Below are 7,698 nucleotides of genomic sequence, written 5' to 3'. Positions count from 1 at the left end.
CACTGAAAACAAGAAATATATAAAATATTGCTAAAAATAATAGCTATCTTACACTCATGGAGCCCAATAACAAAAAAAACAAACAAACAAAATATTCCAACATTGCACATGAACCTCAGTCTTCTGGGCGAAAGTGTTGGGTTTGATTGCCATGATTGTTCGTGAACTGGACTTTCTTCGTCTTTTATGCTGCTGTGTGCGCCAGTCAACTTTTGTCCACTATAAATGAACATTCCTGATTTATTTTCATTGTTTTTGTTTTGCCACCACCACTTAATGTGTAATCAGGAGGTGAGGTCATGTGATTCTGTGACACCAAGGGTTAGTGCTCTCACCCAGTGAGATGAGGGTATCCTAATTCTTTTAGGTTGCATATAAACTGAATGAAACCTCTGTCTGTTGCTCAGGAGCGGAGGAGGTGGCTCTAACCAAATTTCACCATCTGCAGAGGAAGGTGGCAGCCGCGCTGTGATTGACCCTTTTAATTGATGTTGCTTTAATTATGATAATCGCCTGCCAGAGTTGCTGTTGTTTCGTTTTCCCTAACACACACACACACACACACACACACTCATACACAAATACACCCTTTATTTTCAGTGGCGTTTCATACCCTGGCATGCGCCGGTGCAGGTGTCCTACAGATGTTTAGTTGCCGTCCCTCTGTGATGTGCAATTTGTTAGCTGCTAATCAGCAGCCACCTTTGCATTTCTGCAGTGACACGTGCTTAGATGTTGAACCGAATCGAAAGCTGATGTTACAATGGGTCACTGAAAACCTGCAAATGATGGACTGTGGCTTCCAAAATGACTAAAGGATTTCACTGCAATCAACAACCACTTTCAAAAATGAATTTGCAACATTTTTTCAAACATTTCATCCAATGGGAGGGTTCTTCCTGGCTCAGAACGGGCCACTGCGAGGTCATTATGGAGAGAAGGAGACTGTTCTACATACAGCAAAGTCAAAGTCTGCGTTACCTTATTTGATTGAGGTTCACACACATTTCCTGTTATTTCTGAGTTTTGGACATTTTATTTGTACTTGTCTAAGATAAACAACAGAATGATGATGCTATTTAGTCATAATAATTTAGGCTTTAGACAAATAAACCTTTCTCCTTTATGCAGTGTTTTTTCAGCTTCCTTTGTGTGCTCAGTTTTGAAAGATGCTTAATAAGCTGGATGTAAGAGAAAATTTGCATTTGATACCACATAATTGCAGCTATTCAATCGCTGTATGGTAAAATGATCAACATTCAAAACCACAGAAACATCCTTTAAACCAATACACACTCCAAAATATGTGCATTGCACAAACCAGTCCCTTATAATATCACCAGATGTTTACAGCTTTCAAACTGGTTTGCATCTAATCTATATTTGTAAAAGAAATAAGTGAATATAAGGGACCAGGTCCTTATACTTTATGTTTTTTATTCTTTTAACTGACAAAAACTATGAGTGTAATAATGGTCCAAAAGTTGGACTCCAAGGTTAGGGAGTGTGCGTTTTTAACCAAAATGGGATGAATTGATAATGGCTGGATCATGAATCAAAAATAAATTCAAGAATTCACATACATTTCAAGTTCATTTTTTACGTGAATAAACTTTCCTTTGACTACGGTGTTTTACCATATAGCTAACCAGGATATCCCAATTTTATATTTCATACAATAAAAATGTTACAATCCGTGTCCCATTATCAGCGGTGGCAACAACACAGGCAGATTAAATTATGACCAAAGACTGTATATAAAAGATGGATACAAAGCCCCGAGCTGAGCATGATAGTAATCGCTATCTTTGTTAACATAGACGTGCCAAACGTGACTGAGGGACACTGCACGCTCATACTGTAGCTACTCGCAAATCATAAAGTAGGCCTGCTCTAAATAATAACCCACTTTAAAGTCTATTTTACCCCAAACTGGAGTTTAAATTCTAAAATTAGCATTGTATTGCATTTATAAAGACTTAAAACTAACAACTGAGACCATGAACTCATGCTTCAAGTGTTTACCGGGCTCATAAATCAAGTTAAAAATAGGGTCCTTTTCTCATAGACTTCTATACAATCTGATTTATTTTTGTGACCAGAGGAGTCGCCCCCTGCTGGCTTTTATAAACAATGCAGGTGTAAAATTTGTGGGCTTCAGTTTTCCAACTGGGAAAATATATCAATTGTTGATGTCAAGTCTGTGGCTTTAACCAGGCATTAAGTGATAATCAGGAAATCAATACATATTAATACACAATATTTCACAATTTACTTGCACACATGATGTTTACAACAACACAAATGTCCCCTTATTATGAATTCTACAATCACTGTTCCACAGAGGCCTCTGTCAGTAACCTCAGTCACCACAGATTTCCACGTATGAACATCTCAAACGAGCACCAAAAAAACGAACAAAAAAACCCAGGAATTCATTCACGTTTAAATTATCCAAATTTCATCTTACTCACTTTTATTGCCCTCAGTGTGATTCGCATTCCAAGATAGATGAATACCAAAAAGATAGACAGCCCGCTCACATGTATGTTGTGCAACAAAACACATCAATATTTGATCAGTTCTTTCAATAACCAGATATCCCTGCTTAAAAAGAAAGTTGGAACTCCATACTCCCCAAGTGCCTTCTGTACTTTTTAGAATAAAACTCTTTAAATTCTGTTTACACTGAAACTTTTGCAGGAGCAAACCCCTCCCAATGCCACAGCATGGTGGCAAGAGCAGTGAGTAAAATGGGTTTAGACAAACAAAAACACACACACACACACCACACTGAGCGGCCACCAGTGGCTCTGCAGTAAGTTTCCCTTCAAAGGATCCCCTCAGGATAGACGTGCGTGAACATAATCCAAGGCCCCTTTGAAGTACGCACTTGAAATGTCTTTTGGCTCGGCTGCTGCGAGTGGCATCTCAGCCCTTTGGGTTATTGGAGAGGAGAAGCGCTCCTCGGCCGGCTCGAGGTGGAGAGGCAGCACCTGGTGGTCCCCGCTGCCTCTCCTCGCCATATTTCACACATTTAAAGTACACTGGGTGCTGCTCCCCTCAGCCGCCTCGCTGCCGCAGCCAAGAGGTATAAACGGTGCTCTGGTTTTCTGCCGGATAAAGCACAAGTACATTTTGGAGTGGATTTTAATAAATCCAGTGTGGCTTTGTCGCACAGTGGAGTTTCACTTGTACACATATTCCTCTGCAGGCGGCTGCTCTAAAGGGCAGGAGCAGGGCTAATCTCATTGGAGGAGTTAAGCCCAGATGGGCGGAGTTAGACTTGCCAATGTCAAGAACTTGAAGGAGATAACATAACGGATGTTAGCACTTTGCTACTGACTCAGAAGAAGTCAGAAGCCCACAGTCCCACCAGTTACATTCATATTGGACAGCTTTGCAGCTCGTAATTCACTTGTGAGTGTTTATTGTTAATGCACCGAGTAAGGTGTCCTTAATGTGGTGAAGGTTGGAGTGAAGGTGTGGAGGTAAATGAGCAAATCATGACTCTTAACTTAATATAAAGATATAAACCAAAGCCAAGCTCTTTTCTTAACCTGTAGTTGAGTGTTAAGAATCCATAAATTTAGCCTGAAACAGAAACTAAAAGTCCACAGTGGACAACTTTTGGCTCCAAGCGGGGAATTTTAGCAATTTTTGTCCTTCCTATTTGTACTCTTGTGTGACTAAGCCATCAAGTGAATTCTGAAATACTTAAAATTTATAAATATTTTTCCCCTGTGTACCAGTGTCAGTGAATGACTTGGATATAGCAACATAAAGGAGGACTTTGATGGTCGATACATGTTCACGTCCTAACCTGAAGCCACTAGGCTACAGGTAGTGGCTGAATAAATGGGATCATGTTTCGGTGTTTCCCCCCCAGGAGAGAAGGAGGCAGTGGCTGGAGAGAGGGAGATCTACATGTTCCTGCTGTCCTGTGATCCAAAAAATGGTGGAAGATGGATGAATTTCATAACAAAGATCAGGCATGAAAGTGTGTGTCAGCGTCTCAAATGTATGACTGTCTGATTATGAGCAAAAAATCTAAACATACAGGACAAATTATGTGATCCTATAGTTACCCTGGCCTATTTTCCAGGTTCTGTGAACAGTACAAGACTGTTCTAAAATCAAAATCAGATGTTTAGGTTTGTTCGTGCTGAATATTCTCTCCTTCTGAGGTTAGAGACATGAATTTATCTGCAGTTTGAAGACCTAGCATGCTTCAACGACCCTTGCGCTTGTTCCTTGTAATTTTCCACATTTTGCACTTTGAGCAGGAGCCAAACACCTCAAACATGATTTCGGTGTAAAACAATAGCTTCCAGACATGTGGCAGAAAGCACCCGGGACACGAAAACCAATATATGAGGTGACTGAAAATCCAATGTACCAATTGTGTTTGGCTGTTTCTTTGTGAAACTCATAAGAACATTGTTGGGTTTAGAGTGAGAGGAGATTGTGATGCAGTCAAGTTTGGGAGGATAGAATCTGTTTCTTCTTAGTTTTGGACATTTGGGGGATTCCCCTGGATGTGTCCATCCCCTCCAATGCAAATGACATATTCCAGTTTTTAAAGCTTATACAGATGTTGTGCTGTACTGTAATGTGCCCTTTTGTTATACATTTATGACAGCATTGTGACACAGTGGCCCTTTTTAAGGAAAGAGTGCTCCTCGTAAACAGTAAAAATGCTCACACAGCAAAGTCAGCGAGTCGAGCAGCTGAGCGGCTCTGTGTTTTACTGCACTTCTTATTAAAAATACAGCAGAGAAGCTGTTTGAGACGGAGAAGAGCAGCAACATTGCGTCTAAGTTTATGGAGTCGTTAGCTTGTTGGCGTCACACAGTTTTAGGACTGTGGTTAACCAATGAAACAAAGATGTGCTTTTATTTACTTTTTCCTTTCTTGCCTTTTAAAAAAGGTTTTAATAGGAAGAATTAACCTTTTTCCTTTGTCTAGCTGTGCTGCCTGTATGTGTAGGACTGCGACATGAAAAATATATGCGAGGAAGAGTTCATTAGAGGTGAGCAGGAATAGAAATTAGAGTTCAAAGTTCCTAATACTTTAAAATGAACCAGTTTTAAAGCTTTTAGAGCATGGGATCAGGTTCTAAACTGGTTATCCTCATATCAAAAAGAGTGGCCTCATCCACAGCTTCCATCAGCTTTGGAATCCCTCAGGGATCCATTTTTGGTCCTCTTTAATTTCAAGTATACGTTACTACTCAGGTCTATTTACTATCCCTGTTATACAGATGACACCCAGTTTTATCTACCTGCCACACATGATAGTGATTACTCCCTGAAGAACCTCTTTAAATGTTTTAAAAAGTCTTGTTTTTCATGGATAGTTTTTATGGATATCCACACATTTATCATCTCTCAGCTTCACTACTGCAACTCCCTTTCTTGACTGAAGATGCTTCAAATGGCGCTGCTCGACTCGACATTCTGGGTACGTTGAAATAACGAGTTAGTGCTACCAAACAGGAAGCTCAATGAACGAATTTACCTGGAAACAGTTGGCGCAGACAAATGGCACTCAAAATCAGGTACTGATGGTGAATATAATAATATCAGTGTATAATAAACATGAACAAATTACTGTTGTGCAGATAACAACGAGATGTGATTCAGCTAGTACCACAAGGACTTCATTTGTAAAACCATGCCTAAAATACTCAGCAGTTTGCTCATTTACGACCAGCAGCTATAGAATTGGTATCTGATGCCTTCCACCTTCTGATGTACCTTTACAGAGCTTCTTGACTGGCAGAACTAGAAATAGAAAAAGCAATGAGGAGGTGATGAAGTAGCTGCACGCTTGTACGAGACGGAATGAGATCCCATCATATTTGGGAATGCACCTGTCTTTAAATTGTAAAGTTAAAGTTAAAGTTCAGTCTTAACAAAATCAGACCTTTGTAGTTCCTCCCACACCAGAAGGTGCCTCCAGGACCTAATTTTACAATGACAACACACACATAAACACCAGCCACATTTTCATGATAATAATAATGATAATAATAATGCACTAATAAATATTAAGAAACCATCTACGCCTCTGTGTGCTTACTGGGCTGATGACTTTTGGATGTGCTTGTAGGTGAGCATTTGTGTGTGTGGTGTGTGCGACAGAGTGGGTTTGTGATGCTTTTGTGCGTGCATGTGTGCCTTCTCACCATCTTAAGCCCCCTCTCAGTAAAGGCAAGTTTCCGGGAGGAAGCGAGTCGTGACCCTCGAGTCCATCATGGCAGTGCAGAGATTGAGCAGGTGCCGCGGGCAGCGGAGGCGATCAAGGAAGTCACTTTCATGCTCGGCTCTGCAAGGCTCTCGGAAAAAAAAAGAAAAAAAAGGCCAGAAAAAAAACCCCAATCAGGCTTGACACAGGAAGAATGCTGAAGAAAATAACAGAGAAAGATGAAATGGGAATCATTTTATGGTGGGATGAAGAAAAAAAGAAGAATTACAAGAGTAAAAGGCTTAAATTCAGTGGCTTTCAATACAGCCACAAACTTAGATATAAACACATTAGACCATAAAGGGAATCTACAGAATCTTAAAGCAAGGGACAAGATTTTGGTACTGGAAGCTTTCTGGTTTCTGTTTGTCAAAGCTCTTTGGATCAGATTTGGATTTTGCCATATTGCATTTTTTTCCTAAAACACCAGCAGACAGATATCTGTTAATATCCTCAAAGCCCCCAAAGGCTGTCCACTGGCAGGCAGTCTCCAAGCAGTCTCTAGGCCTAGTGACTCTGGCCTAACCTTAAACAAGTCTTTATATAATAATGAAAATCAAACATGAAATATTTTTTAAATTGTTTTTAAAAATACTAAAAATGATCTGCGTAAATCTGTGATATGTGTAGCTGGTGTTAGTGGTGAAATGATTCAATCTCCCACCATCCCCTCCAACCTCTTAAGTGCTTTTAAAATAGACATAAATCAGTTCACATAAGAGTGGACTGATGAAAAGTCTGTTTAGACACAATATATTTTGGGGGATTTGTGTTGAAGAATTATAAATGTTCATTATTATTTCAAAAACTGCTGTGAGACTGGCTCGCAGAAGAAAAAGAGACTATTTTGTGTAACTATAAATACACATGTGCCATCAAATTTTGGCTTGCCCTTTGGTGTTCCTTAGGCAAAAACAAACAAACAAAAATAACAGAGTCATAACATTTGCCTGGTTGTTTATTCCCATTGTGAACTTATAAGTAATAATTTTTCCAGCCTTTTAAATGCCAAACAGTGGTTTATGGAAACAGTAGACTAATAAAATAAATCAGCTAACCCAGAGGATGAACTTGGGCCTGAGAAGCCATCGGGCGTGTAATACAGTGGCAGAAAAACGGGATACAGAGTACTTTGCAAATGTTTTTATATGTCGCTTTGCAAATGTGAAATAGGTGCAGTGCGATATAGAAAAGTACAGGATACATGGAAATACTGAATATAAGGCAAAAACAGAGTTTATACAGTAATTAACCCCCTGGAAGCCAATAGATGACCACCTTTATTCTTCAGCACAATCTGAACTCTCTTAGGCAGCTTTCTTGTCATGTCTTTAAGTAGTCTTCAGGAATAGTTCTCCAGGCTTCTTGAAGGACATCCAAAGCTCTTCTTTGGATGTTTCTGCCTTTTGTTCTGTTCTCTGTCAACATGATCCCACACTGCTTCAATAA

This window comes from Oreochromis aureus, linkage group 23, assembly GCF_013358895.1.
Source record: "Oreochromis aureus strain Israel breed Guangdong linkage group 23, ZZ_aureus, whole genome shotgun sequence".
Classification (NCBI taxonomy): Eukaryota; Metazoa; Chordata; class Actinopteri; order Cichliformes; family Cichlidae; genus Oreochromis; species Oreochromis aureus.
The sequence above is the reverse complement of the archived record's forward strand: the minus strand, read 5'-3'. Positions refer to the sequence as shown.